The sequence below is a fragment of the Haematobia irritans genome, chromosome 2, assembly GCF_050003625.1.
Source record: "Haematobia irritans isolate KBUSLIRL chromosome 2, ASM5000362v1, whole genome shotgun sequence".
In the NCBI taxonomy this organism is placed as follows: Eukaryota; Metazoa; Arthropoda; class Insecta; order Diptera; family Muscidae; genus Haematobia; species Haematobia irritans.
In genome coordinates, this window is record NC_134398.1 from 89,198,714 (window position 1) to 89,217,450 (window position 18,737).

At 34.8% G+C, this 18,737-nt stretch overlaps 1 protein-coding gene across 3 annotated transcripts in view; it reads left to right on the forward strand.

Moving 5' to 3' along the window:
• Positions 1-18,737, forward strand: part of LOC142225720 (protein fuzzy homolog) — a 100,897-nt gene that overhangs the window by 2,380 nt on the left and 79,780 nt on the right. The window contains exon 1 of one of the 3 annotated variants that reach the window (XM_075295555.1): positions 18,084-18,214. The exons of the other annotated variants lie outside the window; for them this stretch is intronic. The gene's annotated coding sequence lies outside the window, so the exon portion shown is untranslated. Of the gene's footprint in view, positions 1-18,083; positions 18,215-18,737 lie in introns of those variants that run through there. 3 annotated transcript variants of the gene reach the window in all.

An 18,737-nucleotide genomic window follows, 5' to 3' on the forward strand; every position in this document is an offset into this window, starting at 1 on the left:
ATGTCGCATACACAGAGAATTTATTCGAAAAACGTATCAAAGTTCTTAGAACTGATAGAGGAGGTGAATTTAACAACAATGAGATGGATAAATACATGAAAACTAAAGGAATTATTCAACAGTTTACGGCTCCATATACACCTGAGCAAAACGGTGTCGCAGAAAGGAGGAATAGAAGTCTTATTGAAATGGCTCGTACAATGTTAATTCAATCTGGATTACATTTAAGATATTGGGCAGAAGCATTAAATGCCGCAAACTACTTACAGAACAGATTGCCATCTAAATCCGTTAGTAAAACTCCTTATGAACTTTGGTACTCCAAACCGCCAAACATGGAACACATTAAAATATTTGGTTGCGAAGTGTTTTACCATATTAATAAGAAATTTCGACAGAAGTTCGATAATGTAGCAAAGAAAGGAATATTGGTTGGGTTCTGTAATGAATCAAAAGCGTATCGTATTTTAGATATAGATACAAACAAAATAATTATTTCTAGAGACGTTAAATGCATTGAAAGTTCGTTTATAAACAATTTTCAAGAAAGCGCTATCGATTCGAAGAATGTTTCAGTAAACGTACAAAATACATTTGATCAAGATCTAGAAAAAGAGCCTTCTCTTAATGGAGATCTATGTGGTGACGTTTTAAATTACGAAACGGCTGCGAGTGAAACAGAAGAAGAATTGTCATTTTCAAATAATAACTCATTTGAAGAAACCCCAGAAAGTGACAATACAGTTTTGCAGGAACAAAATCTTCGAAGATCTACAAGAACAAGTAAAGGAAAATTACCCGCTAGATATAATTGCAATAATGTGTCCAAATTAGAACCTACCACATATAAGGAAGCTATTCAATGTCCCGAAGCTGAAAAATGGATTGGTGCCATGGAAGATGAAATACAATCTATGCATGAAAACAATACCTGGGAACTGATGGAATTACCCAAAGGACGAAAAGCAGTCGGATGTAAGTGGGTTTACAAAATAAAGACACTGACAGATGGAAGTTTGAAATATAAAGCACGTCTCGTAGCAAAAGGTTTCTCACAAAAATATGGCCAAGATTACGATGAAGTTTTTGCGCCGGTGGTAAAACAGTCAACTTTTAGGTTGATGTTATCGGTCGCATCTTACAAAAATTTGCTAGTTCACCATGTAGACATAAAAACGGCATTTTTAAATGGAGACCTGGACAACGAATTGTATTTGAAACAACCTGAAGGCTACAGTTTTTCAAACAAACCAAATATTGTATGCAAGTTAAATAAGTCCATATATGGTCTAAAACAGGCAGCTAGATGTTGGAATCAAAAACTCGATAATTTCCTCATTAGTTTAGGATTCAGAAGGGGAAAAGCTGACTGTTGTCTTTATACTAAAGATGAAGGTGATAATATCGTATACTTGCTCGTTTATGTTGATGATATACTTATTTTTACAAAAAGTCAAGTATTGATCAACAACACTGTAAAAGAAATTGCAAAAACATTAAAGATAAATGATCTAGGTTCTTTAAAACTGTACTTAGGAATACAAGTAGAAAAAGATGGTAGCAATTTCTTCATACATCAACAAGAGTATATCAAGAAAGTTTTAGAGGAATATGATATGGCAAATTCAAAGCCATCAAAGGTACCAATGAACGTCGGATATCTAAAGGAATCCGGGAAACAAGAAAATGAATTGGAAACAAATTTATTGTATAGAAGGGTGATTGGATCACTGTTATATCTGGCGAATAACACAAGACCAGATATCACCGCCGCAGTTTCTTTTCTCAGTCGCAAGATATCATGTCCAACGAAAGCAGACTGGACCGAGGTGAAAAGGGTCCTGAAATATCTGAATGGAACAAAACATTTTAAGCTTAAAATACATTGTCGAAACATGCAACTTATAGGATATGCTGATGCTGATTTTGCAGGTGAAGTTAATGGGAGAAAATCTACAAGCGGTTACGTGTTTCAACTTGGAACAGCCACAATTTCATACGCAAGCAGAAAACAAAAGAATGTAACATTGTCCTCAACTGAAGCGGAGTTCGTTTCATTGGCTGAAGCAATTCAAGAACTAACTTGGCTGCGGATGGTATTCAATGATCTCAATCTAAACATAACAGACATCACGATGAAAGAAGATAATCAAAGTGTCCTAAAATTATTAAATGCTGAGACAATTAATCCTCGTACCAAACATATCGATGTTAAGTACTACTACGTACGAGAAGTTAACCAATCAAAGCAAGTCCAATTTGAATATTGTCCAACGGAGGAAATGTTAGCGGATCTTCTGACGAAACCATTACAATATAGTAAACTAAACAAATTTAATCAAATGATTGGACTGGTATAATTCTATTTCACAAATTGAGAAGGGGTGTTAAGATAATACCTTAAACTTGTTATTAAAACACTTTGTAAAAATAGAATATTTTTCCAATCACATATGCTTGGGTTTATCTATTGTAAAAATTAGATATACATAATTATAATTTTTCATTCATTCCTTCTGAGTTTTTCATTTTGTAATAAACGTTCACAAATCATTTAAATATCACGCCACTGTTTCATTATTTAACCCGAAAGGAATATATATATATATATATATATATATATATATATATATATATATATATATATATATATATATATATATATATATATATATATATATATATATATATATATATATATATATATATATATATATATATATATATATATATATATATATATATATATATATATTCCTTTCGGGTTAAATAATGAAACAGTGGCGTGATATTTAAATGATTTGTGAACGTTTATTACAAAATGAAAAACTCAGAAGGAATGAATGAAAAATTATAATTATGTATATCTAATTTTTACAATAGATAAACCCAAGCATATGTGATTGGAAAAATATTCTATTTTTACAAAGTGTTTTAATAACAAGTTTAAGGTATTATCTTAACACCCCTTCTCAATTTGTGAAATAGAATTATACCAGTCCAATCATTTGATTAAATTTGTTTAGTTTACTATATTGTAATGGTTTCGTCAGAAGATCCGCTAACATTTCCTCCGTTGGACAATATTCAAATTGGACTTGCTTTGATTGGTTAACTTCTCGTACGTAGTAGTACTTAACATCGATATGTTTGGTACGAGGATTAATTGTCTCAGCATTTAATAATTTTAGGACACTTTGATTATCTTCTTTCATCGTGATGTCTGTTATGTTTAGATTGAGATCATTGAATACCATCCGCAGCCAAGTTAGTTCTTGAATTGCTTCAGCCAATGAAACGAACTCCGCTTCAGTTGAGGACAATGTTACATTCTTTTGTTTTCTGCTTGCGTATGAAATTGTGGCTGTTCCAAGTTGAAACACGTAACCGCTTGTAGATTTTCTCCCATTAACTTCACCTGCAAAATCAGCATCAGCATATCCTATAAGTTGCATGTTTCGACAATGTATTTTAAGCTTAAAATGTTTTGTTCCATTCAGATATTTCAGGACCCTTTTCACCTCGGTCCAGTCTGCTTTCGTTGGACATGATATCTTGCGACTGAGAAAAGAAACTGCGGCGGTGATATCTGGTCTTGTGTTATTCGCCAGATATAACAGTGATCCAATCACCCTTCTATACAATAAATTTGTTTCCAATTCATTTTCTTGTTTCCCGGATTCCTTTAGATATCCGACGTTCATTGGTACCTTTGATGGCTTTGAATTTGCCATATCATATTCCTCTAAAACTTTCTTGATATACTCTTGTTGATGTATGAAGAAATTGCTACCATCTTTTTCTACTTGTATTCCTAAGTACAGTTTTAAAGAACCTAGATCATTTATCTTTAATGTTTTTGCAATTTCTTTTACAGTGTTGTTGATCAATACTTGACTTTTTGTAAAAATAAGTATATCATCAACATAAACGAGCAAGTATACGATATTATCACCTTCATCTTTAGTATAAAGACAACAGTCAGCTTTTCCCCTTCTGAATCCTAAACTAATGAGGAAATTATCGAGTTTTTGATTCCAACATCTAGCTGCCTGTTTTAGACCATATATGGACTTATTTAACTTGCATACAATATTTGGTTTGTTTGAAAAACTGTAGCCTTCAGGTTGTTTCAAATACAATTCGTTGTCCAGGTCTCCATTTAAAAATGCCGTTTTTATGTCTACATGGTGAACTAGCAAATTTTTGTAAGATGCGACCGATAACATCAACCTAAAAGTTGACTGTTTTACCACCGGCGCAAAAACTTCATCGTAATCTTGGCCATATTTTTGTGAGAAACCTTTTGCTACGAGACGTGCTTTATATTTCAAACTTCCATCTGTCAGTGTCTTTATTTTGTAAACCCACTTACATCCGACTGCTTTTCGTCCTTTGGGTAATTCCATCAGTTCCCAGGTATTGTTTTCATGCATAGATTGTATTTCATCTTCCATGGCACCAATCCATTTTTCAGCTTCGGGACATTGAATAGCTTCCTTATATGTGGTAGGTTCTAATTTGGACACATTATTGCAATTATATCTAGCGGGTAATTTTCCTTTACTTGTTCTTGTAGATCTTCGAAGATTTTGTTCCTGCAAAACTGTATTGTCACTTTCTGGGGTTTCTTCAAATGAGTTATTATTTGAAAATGACAATTCTTCTTCTGTTTCACTCGCAGCCGTTTCGTAATTTAAAACGTCACCACATAGATCTCCATTAAGAGAAGGCTCTTTTTCTAGATCTTGATCAAATGTATTTTGTACGTTTACTGAAACATTCTTCGAATCGATAGCGCTTTCTTGAAAATTGTTTATAAACGAACTTTCAATGCATTTAACGTCTCTAGAAATAATTATTTTGTTTGTATCTATATCTAAAATACGATACGCTTTTGATTCATTACAGAACCCAACCAATATTCCTTTCTTTGCTACATTATCGAACTTCTGTCGAAATTTCTTATTAATATGGTAAAACACTTCGCAACCAAATATTTTAATGTGTTCCATGTTTGGCGGTTTGGAGTACCAAAGTTCATAAGGAGTTTTACTAACGGATTTAGATGGCAATCTGTTCTGTAAGTAGTTTGCGGCATTTAATGCTTCTGCCCAATATCTTAAATGTAATCCAGATTGAATTAACATTGTACGAGCCATTTCAATAAGACTTCTATTCCTCCTTTCTGCGACACCGTTTTGCTCAGGTGTATATGGAGCCGTAAACTGTTGAATAATTCCTTTAGTTTTCATGTATTTATCCATCTCATTGTTGTTAAATTCACCTCCTCTATCAGTTCTAAGAACTTTGATACGTTTTTCGAATAAATTCTCTGTGTATGCGACATATTCTTTTATCTTTTCCAAAGCTTGACTTTTGTTGGTTAAAAAATACACAACACAATATCTTGAACAATCATCAATCATGGTAAGAACATATTTATTTCCACTAGGAGAAATCTCCTGCATGGGTCCACAAATATCGGCATGGATTAAATCTAACACTTCGTTTGCTCTATTCTTTGTAGTCTTCGGAAATTCTTTTCGGGTCATCTTACCCTTTATACAAGCTTCACAATTATTGGAACATCTGCATGGCTTCAATTCAATGTTAGAAATTAAACCCTTTTCAATAGCATCCTTTATTGCTTTTAAATCGCGATGACCAAACCGTTGATGAAATACATGAATACATTGGACTTCTTTAACCCTTACCATATTTGAAAAATTATCCTGTTGCAATACATACAAATTGTTTACCATATCAGCTACCATTAAAATTCGTTCTCCATTGGAAACTTGGCATGTTTTTTCTTTGAATTTGACTTCCAATCCATCTTGAACCATTTTCGCAACTGATAGTAAATTACCTTCTAATTCAGGGACATATAAGACATTCTTAATTGTCAATTTTAATCCATTATTATAAAGTACGCCTTCTCCTATTCCTTGAGCAGTGATTACCTTCCCGTTCGCAAGATAAATTTCACCACCAATTTCTTTATCCAAGGTTGTGAAGAATTGCCTACTATTACTCATATGGGAGCTCGCTCCAGAATCAATGTACCATTTGGTTTGGTTCAATTTGTCTCCAGAATTCAAGCAAAATTCCTTACTAACCTCTTTAATGGACTTTTCAGATGTCCTTTTCGCACTAAATTTGCTCACCTTTTTCTCCCAATTCTTTTTGTGACAATCACGGTTCATATGACCTACCTTTCCGCATCCATAACATTTTAAAGTGGATTTCATGACCGTCTTCAATGCAAGATCTGACGACTCACTTTCTTGAACGCCGGCTTGTCTTCGCTTATATTCTTGAATGAGCTTTTCTTTTACAAGATCCAATGTCAAGTCATCGTCCGTACGAACTTCTAAAGCGGTAATAATGGAATTGTATTCATCCGGCAAGCTTCCCAATAGAAATGCAACTTGTAAATGATTTGCTAAACATTCACCCAATCCATTCAATCTATCAACAGTTTCGAGCATTTCGGAAATATGTGCTTCCATATCTTGGCCACTCTTTAACTGCATACGACACAATTTCTTCAAAAGCATTACTTTGTTTGATAAAGTTGCCTTTTCGTGAACTTTTCTTAACGCTTCCCAATACTCACGAGCAGATTTCAAATTTCGAAGATGAACCAGTTGAGAATCTTCGACCAGAAGACCGATTTTTGCGCGAGCTTTTCCGTCTTTGGAGGTCCAACTCGCATCAGGAGAAGCAGGCCTTTCTTTGGAAACTATTTCCCACAAATCCTCTTTAATCAGCAAGAGTTCCAATTTGTATTTCCAAACCTGATAGTTTTCTCCATTCAGTTTCTTCACATTGGTTTTGATATCTTCCATTTTGCAGCAATCTTTTAGTTCCTTTCTCTTCACAAATTAAATCAAATTCACTGGCGGCCTGGGCCCATAACCTATTGGAATATATTATATATATATATATATATATATATATATATATATATATATATATATATATATATATATATATATATATATATATATATATATATATATATATATATATATATATATATATATATATATATATATATATATATATATATATATATATATATATATATATATATATATATATATATATATATATATATATATATATATATATATATATATATATATATATATATATATATATATATATATATATATATATATATATATATATATATATATATATATACACAGTCTTACACTAGTTTACATACGGTTTAAACAATTGTATTTTCTTTAATTAATAAAATATAATAAAATATGCATATATATGCTTTAGATTTTGTAAATTAACTTGAAAAACAAAGTATTTGTCAATTTTCAAGAAGATTTTTTTAGTCTGGATTATAAAAAACAACAAGAAACATGTTTAGTTATAAGGTAAAAACCTCAAGGGTATGTAAACTTATGTGAGACTGTGTATATATATATTCCTTTCGGGTTAAATAATGAAACAGTGGCGTGATATTTAAATGATTTGTGAACGTTTATTACAAAATGAAAAACTCAGAAGGAATGAATGAAAAATTATAATTATGTATATCTAATTTTTACAATAGATAAACCCAAGCATATGTGATTGGAAAAATATTCTATTTTTACAAAGTGTTTTAATAACAAGTTTAAGGTATTATCTTAACACAATCACCATATTTAGTAGGGATTCACAGCTATGGTTTTCTCTAAATCCTGCTTGCGTTTCATTTAACAATTTGCTACTTTCAAAGTATTTATTCAATTGCTGGTGAGCAATTTTCTCAATGACTTTACTTATTGTTGGTAGTAGAAATTTTAACTTTTTGAATCGGCACAATGATCGATTCCTACAAACATTCTGGAAATAGTCCTTCTTTTAGTGATGATTCTATTAATCTATGTAAATGATTTCCAATAATATCATAATTATCTAAGATAATTTTTACTGATAGAAAATTATGATCTTTTTTATTATTCATTGTTTTCAAAACATTCTTCAATGACATAATGTCAGGTATATCAAATTTAAATTTTGTAGTTGAGATCGTCTGAATCAAATTTCGGTATGCTACATTTGGCACGCTCAGTACTATTTGATTTATACTGTCTATGAAAAACGTATTGAGAACTTCTGCGATTTCTTGTTCATGTTTTAAACATTTTCCATCGAAGTAAATTTCCTTGATTGTTGATATCTCTTTTTTAAGTATTAGTTCTTTTATTGCTCTCCACATGCTTTTTTGATCAGAAAAATTTGTGATTTTATTGTTAATGTAATCATTTTTCGCTTTTTGAATATAAGCCTTATACATATTCCTGTAACGCCTATACTCCTGCCAGTGTAAGTCGCTATTTAACCATACAGCTCTTTCATACAAATTAATTTTTATGTTTTTCATTGCTGCCATATTGCAATTAAACCACGGTGCTGTTCTTCTTCTACACAACATCTTCTTTCTTATCATTGGTTTAGTAGCCTCTATTAAATTTTCATGGAGTAAAAGGCTTAATTCTTGGCAATTTTGATCCGGAGAAATGTTATTTATGTCCGTATGCAAGAGATTATTACGAAACAAATGCTGATCATACTTTAAGAATGCTATCATTTTTGAGTTTGATTCATCAATTTCTCTTTCTAGTGGGATATTAATTTCTAAAGACTCATGATCACTTATTTTCATTTGATGATTGCTTTTAACCGATATATCATTAATATTTGACAATGCATACTCAATTAATGTAGAGGACGTTTTCGTTATTCTTGTTGGCTCAGTAACTGATTGTTTGAAGTAATTGTCTTTTATAATTGACTCAAGTTTAATTTTATGCATATTATTATTTTCAAGCCAGTTGATATTAAAATCGCCTACAATCAATACCTTCTCTCCAGCCTCAAAATTTTCCATCTGCGATTCAAAAAACTCAGTAAACGCTGATTCAGGCGAATTTTGCCTCTGTGGTGATCTGTACATACCTACTAATATATATATTTCATTCATATATTTAATTTTTATTTTCAACCACCATATCCAACTGTCCGTTACTAAACACTCCAGTACTTCATATTGCCATTTGCTGTTTACGTAGAAGCAAACACCACAAGTGTGTCTCGATATGCTATCGCATCTTAAAATACAATAATTAGCTAACTCCACTTCATTTTCTTCAATACTTTCAGTTAGGTGAGTTTCGGACAAACAAAATCAAATGTTTTTTCCCGACAGATTACTTGAAGTTCGTCCAAATTCGTAATTAAGCCGCAAATATTCAAATAAAGCCCTTTTAATACATTTGGTTGCTAAAAAACCCTATTCTCAGCTTCCAATCTACTTTTACGCTGCACAATAGGGCAACTCTCACTTCTACAATCATGTCTTGTATCTACATCTGTTAAATTTAGCCTCTCTTTAGCCTTTTCACAATTGATACATTTGTATTCATTGTTTTTGCAATCCTTGTACGAATGCCCAGTTTCACTGCATTTAGCACATATCTGTTCATTGTTTCTACAATTCTTCGCAATATGATGGAATCCCCAACATTTGAAACACCTCAATGTTTTGCAACTTTCATACACAGGACATCGGTCCCATTCAATGTTAAGTTTAGCCGTCTTCATTATCTCTTTGTAGCCTTTGCCATCAATTTCTATTATTGCATTAAAAACCCTTTGATTTTTAAAAGACTTGTAAACTTTTACGCATTCCAAGTAATCGCAGTTAATACTATTTTGTTTTTTGATAGCTTTAACAATAGCACTTCTTTCGATTTCTTCATTCATACCAGTAATCAACAATCTAGGCCTTCTAATCTTTGGTATTTGTACATCATAATCATTCCCCATTTTATCCTTTATTTCATTAGATAAAATATTTCTGGCATCATCATTTTCACATCTTATGGCTACTTTTCCATCTTTATGCTTTGATATGCTCTTAACATGTAAATTAAGAGCCGATGGCTTTATCTTTTCTTTCACTTCCCTCTCTGTTACAACGCTCTCTTGCTTGCTCTTTGGTTTTAGTATAACGGGTAAACTGCTTGTTGTTTTTAATTTACTGGCATAAGTCTCTCTCTCAACTTGCGTTTTCTTTAACTCGTTTACAATTTCTGTTTTTGCTTCCTCCATCTTTTTCTCAACCAATATATTAGTCTTATTTAATTCTTTGGTGATCTTTGTATCTTGTTCTTTGACCAAATTAAGTAGACTTCTATAATTCTCATTAGTGCATTTGATGAAACCCAAGCAACCCAAGCAATTTAACAAATAAACCTACTTTTTTTTTTGATATAATCAAAACATGCCAAGCCTAGTGATGTCGTAAATGTCAAACATTTTCAACAAAAGTCAAATTTCTTACTAGCCCCAAGGGCTAGTGAAATTATACTCACCTCGATTTACGTCAAATTTTTGCCAATGCGGTTTCGAACAGGCCCTATGTGTTGTAATACTATCGAATTCACTAAAAAGTATAGCCAGGTTATAACGTAAAATGGAACCACGTACGAATAATAAAAAAAAATGTAATATGGCCAGCAAGCCTTATTCTCGCCTTATTATTATTTATTCAACCGTCGAACTGAACGGACGTGTTTTCTAATAGCGGAGTATTTCATCGTAATAAGTACTTATTGCGAATTTCACGTGTGGTGGAAATAATAAACCACCATGCAGCGAAATTCAAAGTCATCCACTGGGTTGCTAACTTCAATTTCTGTTTTGCTTCCTCCACCTTTTTCTCAACCAATATATTAGTCTTATTTAATTCTTTGGTGATCTTTGTATCTTGTTCTTTGACCAAATTAAGTAGACTTCTATAATTCTCATTAGTGCATTTGATGAAACCCAAGCAACCCAAGCAATTTAACAAATAAACCTACTTTTTTTTTTGATATAATCAAAACATGCCAAGCCTAGTGATGTCGTAAATGTCAAACATTTTCAACAAAAGTCAAATTTCTTACTAGCCCCAAGGGCTAGTGAAATTATACTCACCTCGATTTACGTCAAATTTTTGCCAATGCGGTTTCGAACAGGCCCTATGTGTTGTAATACTATCGAATTCACTAAAAAGTATAGCCAGGTTATAACGTAAAATGGAACCACGTACGAATAATAAAAAAAATGTAATATGGCCAGCAAGCCTTATTCTCGCCTTATTATTATTTATTCAACCGTCGAACTGAACGGACGTGTTTTCTAATAGCGGAGTATTTCATCGTAATAAGTACTTATTGCGAATTTCACGTGTGGTGGAAATAATAAACCACCATGCAGCGAAATTCAAAGTCATCCACTGGGTTGCTAACTTCAGGGCCCAGTGGACGGGTAACGACTGAAGTTATAAATTTGGGCAGCGACCAAGAGTCAGGCCCAATTAGTCGACCTGTAGACGGGTCGACTGGCGGTGACACTTTGGCAAGTCGAACCTTTTCTAAGGTGACGACATCAAAAGGAGGCAATCCCTCTCGAAAGAGATTCAAGGAACGAAGAAATACTTTGTTTATCCTAAAGAAATTAGGATCAGTCGACCCAAGCACGTTGTCGGCTAAGCAAAGCGATTCCTTAAAATGGGCTCAAGGAATTCTTGAAGCTGGAAAAAGGGAACGATCACCGGATGAGCTGCCATCCTCTAAACGGGATCAAAGACCGTTTGCCTCAGTTGCAAAAGACAGCCTTGTGATGGCTATTATTAATAAAGGAACATTGGACGGTACGATTCCAAGGCAAAAATGGGGGAAATTGTCTGGTGTCTACTCAGAGGTGCGAAAAAAGTTTCCCGGACCAAGTCCTCGACGGCAAGATGCTGGATGGTATCAAGGACGATATAAGTTAATAGCTTTTGCAGACCAGAGGTCTATGGATTGCTTTAAAGCTGCATTGATGCTAATTGGTGAAGTTTGGGAAGGAGCCGCTTTGGAGTTAGTCGATAAAAAAGACATACCGGCTAAACCTAGAGCACATGCATGGATACCGGCAAACCCTCCTGATCCTGAGTCAATGCTAGAGAGACTAAAAGAATGTAACCCAGATCTTCCAACCGCCGATTGGAAGGTTGGTCGTTTGGATGAGGTGGATGGACCAAGACGACATGCGGTGTTTATATTAAACATAGAGTCGCTGCCACATCTAGCCCAGACCCAAGGACGCGTAAGTTATGGCTTTCATGATATCCATATGAAGGTATACAAAAGCGATCAGCCAAAGGATACCGAAACGGACAAGCCTCCGGTAGAGTCAGCAGTGAAAAAATCTCCTAGCGAAGCCGAAGGAGACATAAAACCTGCAGACTATGGCGAAAATCATATGCGGGAAGTTTCTACAGGCTCAAGCCTCACCAAAGCTGAACCGCGGATTGTTGCGAGAGTCACCGAGATCTGTGAAGAGGAAGCCCTTGATGACTCAATTGAAGCGGCTGATGTGACGGTGGTTGAAAATTTGGATGGTTCTACGGTTTCTCCAGATAAATCTTCACCATTGTAAGGCCGCTTGTGCTGCCTTAAAAGTTCTGATGAAAAGAGACATCGATATAGTTCTTATTCAAGAACCATACATATATAAGAACAAGATCTGTGAATTAAGCACTCCGGGTTTCAAACTTTTGCATAATACCGGTAACGATATAAATCGAGCATGTATAATTGCTAAAAAGGAACTAAACTTGTTTCTGCTTCCTTCATTGAGCAATGCAGACACTGTCGTAGCCAGTCTAGAGATATCCACATGCAAATATTGGGTATCTTCGGTCTACATGGGACATGATAGGGAAATGCCACCCTGTGCCGTTAAGACCTTAGTTGAGGAGTCACTAAAAACAAAGACAAAACTCATTATGGGATGCGATGCAAATGCACATCATAGTATTTGGGGAAGTAGTGATACTAATGCAAGGGGAGAGTCGCTAATAGAGTTTATTTTGCGTACTAATCTGGTAGTTTGCAATAAGGGAGATGCACCAACCTTCGTCACCAGGAACAGACAAGAGGTTTTGGACGTAACGTTGACCTCTCCGGAACTGAATGATAAGATATCTGAGTGGCAAGTTTTGAGTGAACATAGCTTCTCAGATCATCGCTACATCAGTTTCAAATTTGATGTTCATAACACCAAGACCATATTTCCGCCAAATGTTAGGAAAGCTGACTGGAATAGGTATAGGGTATCGTTCAATATGATGATACCGGAAATACCAGAGACAAATATGAGCACTGTGCAAATTATCGAACACGAAGTGGAGAGGATTACTAAGGCCTTCACTATTTCACTGAAAGTTGCATGCCCTAGAGGGAAGCCAAGGGGGAAGAATCGACCACCATGGTGGTCTACGGAGTTAGGTAATATGAGGAAATCGTGCAGGAAGCTCTTTAACAAAGCAAAGTCCACCAGAGCTCCTGTGGTTTGGGACGCTTACAAGAAGAATCTGAGAGGATACAAGAGAGAACTGAGAAAGGCTCAGCATAACTCTTGGAATGATTACTGGAGCAGCATTGAGAATACGTCCGAGGCTTCCAGACTACGGAAGGTGTTAGCATCCTCGAGCTCCGCTCCAGGTTTCATTAAACCATCGGAGGGCAATTGGACAACGTCCAGTGAGGAGACGCTGTAGGTACTATTGGACACACATTTTCCCGGAAATCAGACGGTTGAACCATGTACTGGCCGTGCCACAGTGGCTCAGCGGTCGTTTCCTTTCGAGGAAATTGTATCGGAATCTAGAATAAAATGGGCGTTAAATAGCTTTGGATCATTCAAATCCCCCGGACCTGATGGAATTACTCCGGCGGAGTTACAAGCGGGGATGACAGAATTATCCCCTGGTTGTCGGCGATATATATAGGATGTATCAACTTAGCATATATTCCAGGAAAGTGGAGGGAATCAAAAGTCGTTTTCATACCTAAAGCGGGTAAAGCCTCTCACTCGAATGCGAAGGATTTCCGACCAATCAGCTTATCGTCATTCCTACTTAAGACTCTCGAAGGGCAGGTCTACTGATACCGCATTACATGAACTGGTCAGCTTTATTGAAAGCTCACTATCTGTCAAAGAATACACAATCGTGGCGTTTCTAGACATCGAAGGGGCGTTCAATAATGTCCATCCGAGCTCGATATTAAATGGACTGACAACTCTGAATGTTGATCCATGTATACTTAGGCTGTTAGACGAACTTCTAATAAAAAGACGTATTTCAGCCACACTAGGGCAAGCAAACATACAAAGGTATGTGAACAGGGGCACTCCCCAAGGAGGAGTTCTATCACCTCTTCTTTGGAATGTTGCTATAAACAACCTTCTGGTTTCTCTAGAAAAAGAAAGGATAAAAGTGGTGGCATACGCAGATGATGTGGCGCTAGCAGTCAGGGGAAAATTCCCATCCACAATCAGAGATATTATACAGAGAGCTCTCCGGATGACTGAGAAATGGGCGAAAGATAATGGTCTTGGTGTAAATCCAGCAAAGAGAGAAATAGTCATGTACTGCAAAGATCGCAAAACTCCCACGGTTAGGCCCATTTCCGTAGGGGGTACTGAAATTCCCTTTGGTGAGTGTGCAAAATACCTTGGCGTTATTTTGGACAGGAAGCTGAATTTTAGGCTTAATATTGAAGAGAGGGCGAGAAAAGCCACGGTAGCTTTGTACTCGTGCAAAAAGGCAATAGGGAAAAAGTGGGGACTAAGACCAAAAATTGTGCATTGGCTATACACGGCAGTGGTTAGACCTATAATGCTATATGGTGTTGTAGTCTGGTGGCCGGCACTTCAGAAACCGACTTGTTTAGATAAAGTTCAGCGTATGGCGAGCTTATGTATCTCAAGCGCATTTAGTAAGACAGGAACAGACTCCCTTAATGTCATGCTACATCTATTGCCTTTAGACATTTTGGCCAAACAGCTGCAACAACGGCTGTGCGGTTGCGCGAGCTATCGCTGTGGTCGGAAAAAATGTACGGTCATAGTTCGGTCCTCAAAGTAATGTCAGATGTGCCTAACGTAGTGGATTACACCCTGGCAAAACCACTTTTCGACAAAAAGTTTGAAACTCTAATTCCCAACAGTGAGGCGTGGTGTACACAGACCCCGGGGAATAAAAGATATATAGATTTCTATACTGATGGCTCCAAATTGGATGGACAAGTGGGTTTCGGAGTATATTCTAAAGATCTGGAAATTCGAATAGCGAAAAGATTACCTAATCACTGTAGTGTTTTTCAGGCTGAAATATTGGCAATAAGAGAGGTGGTGAATTGGCTGAGAAGTAATGTTCCAACAAATATTGGTATTAATATATACTCAGACAGTCAACCTGCAATAAAATCCTTGGACTCTGTGTTCCTTAACTCAAAAACGGCCATAGACTGCCGCAAATCTCTCAACGAGATGGCTGAGCAGTACAATATTCACCTAATATGGGTGCCTGGTCATAGGAACATACCGGGGAACTGTGAAGCAGATGTGTTAGCAAGGCTAGGAACTACCTTACATATTCCAGGGGAACTAGAATCTGTTGGTATGCCTCTGGTCACCTGCAAGCTCTTACTGCGTGAGAAGGCTGTTATGATGGCCAATATTCGATGGGAAAATTGCAAGGGTTGTAACGACACCAAGCAAATATGGCCCCATTTAAACTTAAACCGCACACTAGATATGCTAGTGTTCTCAAGGCGTCAGATAGCACTCCTAATATCTGCTATAACGGGTCGCTGCCTGATAGGCGAATTTGCAAAAACTATAGGTGCGAAGTATAATGACTATTGTATAAGCTGTCATGACGTGGAGGAAAAGGAATCAATTAAACACCTCTTGTGTGAGTGTCCTGCTTTTTGTGTAAGGCGTAAGCGAATTTTAGGAGCATATAGCTTTAGATTACTGGCTGACCTGGAAAACGTTAACTTAAGCAGTTTGTTAATGTTTTTGGAGCAATCTGGTTGGTTCCACAAAAGTAAATAATAGAGAAGGTTCAGTGGTTAAGACTAGAAGTGCCCATATGTAATAGGTACTTTTAGTTAAATGTGGTATCACAATGGACTGAATAGTCTAAGTGAGCCTGAAATTTAATCGGGCTGCCACTTTAACCTAACCTAACCTAACCTTATTCTCGCTCTCATTGTGTATGTTAGTTAATATATAAATCATCTCAAAGTTGCTAGAAGCATTTCATCCATAACAACGTGTATTAGAATAAAACAAGTATAGTTCTAAGTATACAAAACACTCGCCTGTAAAGAATATACCTATGTAAAGCCTAGAACTAAGATCACGTTTTCGCACGAAAAACTGTTATACTACATATAAAAAACGTTAGCGCGGAATAAATGCGAAATCTTTGTTTTGAGCGTTTTCAAACACATATTTAATTTTTTTTAATTTATTTTATTTTCATATGTAACTAAGCCTTACAAAGGCCTTATACAGTTACTTAAATCAACATTTTAAATACTACTCAAAACAATTCTCTTATTTCTAACATTAATATACTAACAATAACACAACAATATATTTATACAACCCTGGATTTTTCACAGGTATATTATTTCGCACAAATAAGTTAACATCCCTGGGTTTGAGACCCTATTTACGGAGATAGATGAAGATATTCGTTTTTTGCAGAAACGAACTTAGTGGGTGTTCGAGGGCAAAGAGTAAACGGACGAGAAGTTGTTCAACCGTTCACACAGGTACCCCGTTATCCAATAAATTTTGGTCTGTGGTACATTAGCTGGTTGTGCATTATTTATGCCGAATTTATTGGCACATAAGCCTTTAAACATCTTCTCAGTTATGGAGATTTGGTGGACCACCTCCTGTGCCATTAAAGCTCTGTTAATTTTTTCTTAACTTACCTTTGAGATATGTTTTGTGGTCTGACCATACCTAAATATGATTCATTTTATTGATAAAATATAACTTTTGTAACCAACATACTTTTTTCGAACCTGACACATGACGTACAGGTGGACCAATCATGTTAAGATCACATTCTAATCTTTTCCACTGTTTAGTGGATTTGGTCTTTGCATCGTGTGACTTCAAAAAACCTTTTCCTGAATCAGGATGCTTCGACAAAAAAATCCTCAAACTGGCACTGTGAGTGGGGTTTTGCTAGTCGAGTACCTTAAAAAAATTGCATTTTACATAACTTTGGATGATAAATAACAAAAATAACTTACATTTTTCGCCTTTTCGCTAACTCAAATGGATTCGAATGATATTTTTTCGAAACAACAGCCATTTGCCTTAAAAAGAAGTGATTTCAAATCCACTTTAGGTACATTTCAAGCCTTATGTGAATGAGTTATAAAATTCACTATGTACATAAAACGAAAAACACAAATGGCTATAGTAATACAATTGTTGAAATATCTATTTGATACAACTCAAACTATGATGTATACAGTTCTTAACTTGAATATATGTAAAAAATTGTATTAATAAATATTTTAAATTGAACTAATGTACCTTGTTATTACAAATTTATAAAATAAGTGCTAATGTATTAACATTTTTAAAAACCATCACAATTATTTCTTGGAAGTTTTCAACTAAAAAATAATTCCTCCATTATTTAAATTTATCTCATAAACTAATATGTTTAATTAACTGATATTACTGACCACTCAAATGATTTAATAATAGGATTACAAGGACCGAAATGTATGGAACGTATTCGAATATGTTTATTAGTGACCTCAGAACGCTTCTAGGCTCTTCAATCCACTCAGATCTCGTAAGTCGAAACATATATAGTCGGAAGTACCTCCCATATAGGCTCTATAATGAGGATTAATTTGGAACCACAAAGCGAGACCTATCAAATAATTAATAGTGTAATACTAAATAATTTCACTGAAAAAAAACTCGAACACATCTAATAGTGGTACACTTACTTGTTATTACTAATGTACATTGTTATTACTAATTTAAAAATGTCTGTTAGTGTTCTAAAAATTGTAAAGAATATCATAATTATTTCTTGGTAGTTTTTGACCAGAAAATAATTCCTTCATTATTTAAATTTATCTAATTTTTGTCACTAATTTGTTTAATTATTTAATTTATTAAATTAAGGCTAATGTTGTTGTTTTACAAGACAATGAAATATTGTAATCCATCCTATTTGATTGCACTTTTTGAATTTGGAGACTCGAATAGAACTCGCTGCTTGGTGGTTCCACGGCACCAGCCATTAGTGATGCAGAGATCATTTCAGGTGAGAGTGGTAAGGTTGTGGAACACAATTGTTCCCTACGACAATAGGATTTTCTCCCTACCTTGTCATGAATATAGACGAATATTAATTTCGCGGCTTTAGAAAGAAAGGAAACAGAAAAATGTTATACACTGACATTAATGGTCGTCCAATTTAAAATGTTCTCTTATTATTTACCCATATTAGTGTCATTTATTTATTTATTTATTTACTGCATTTTGATATAATAATAGATGTCTAAGTAAATTATATATGGATTTGAATTTGTTATACCATAGTGTCTTTCTAAATTGTAGCTATGCATAATCATATTTGGCCTGTCCTTGGCTTTTCGATTATGAAATAAAGATATATGAAATGAAATGAAATGAAATTAACTAACATTACAGAGAACGCTTTAAGCACTTCAATACACTCATTTCGCATTACTCCAAAGCTATATTGCTGGAAATCCGTCCCATGTAGGCTCCTTAATAATGGATAATTTGGAACCAAACAGCGAGAGATTTAAAATAATCTGATT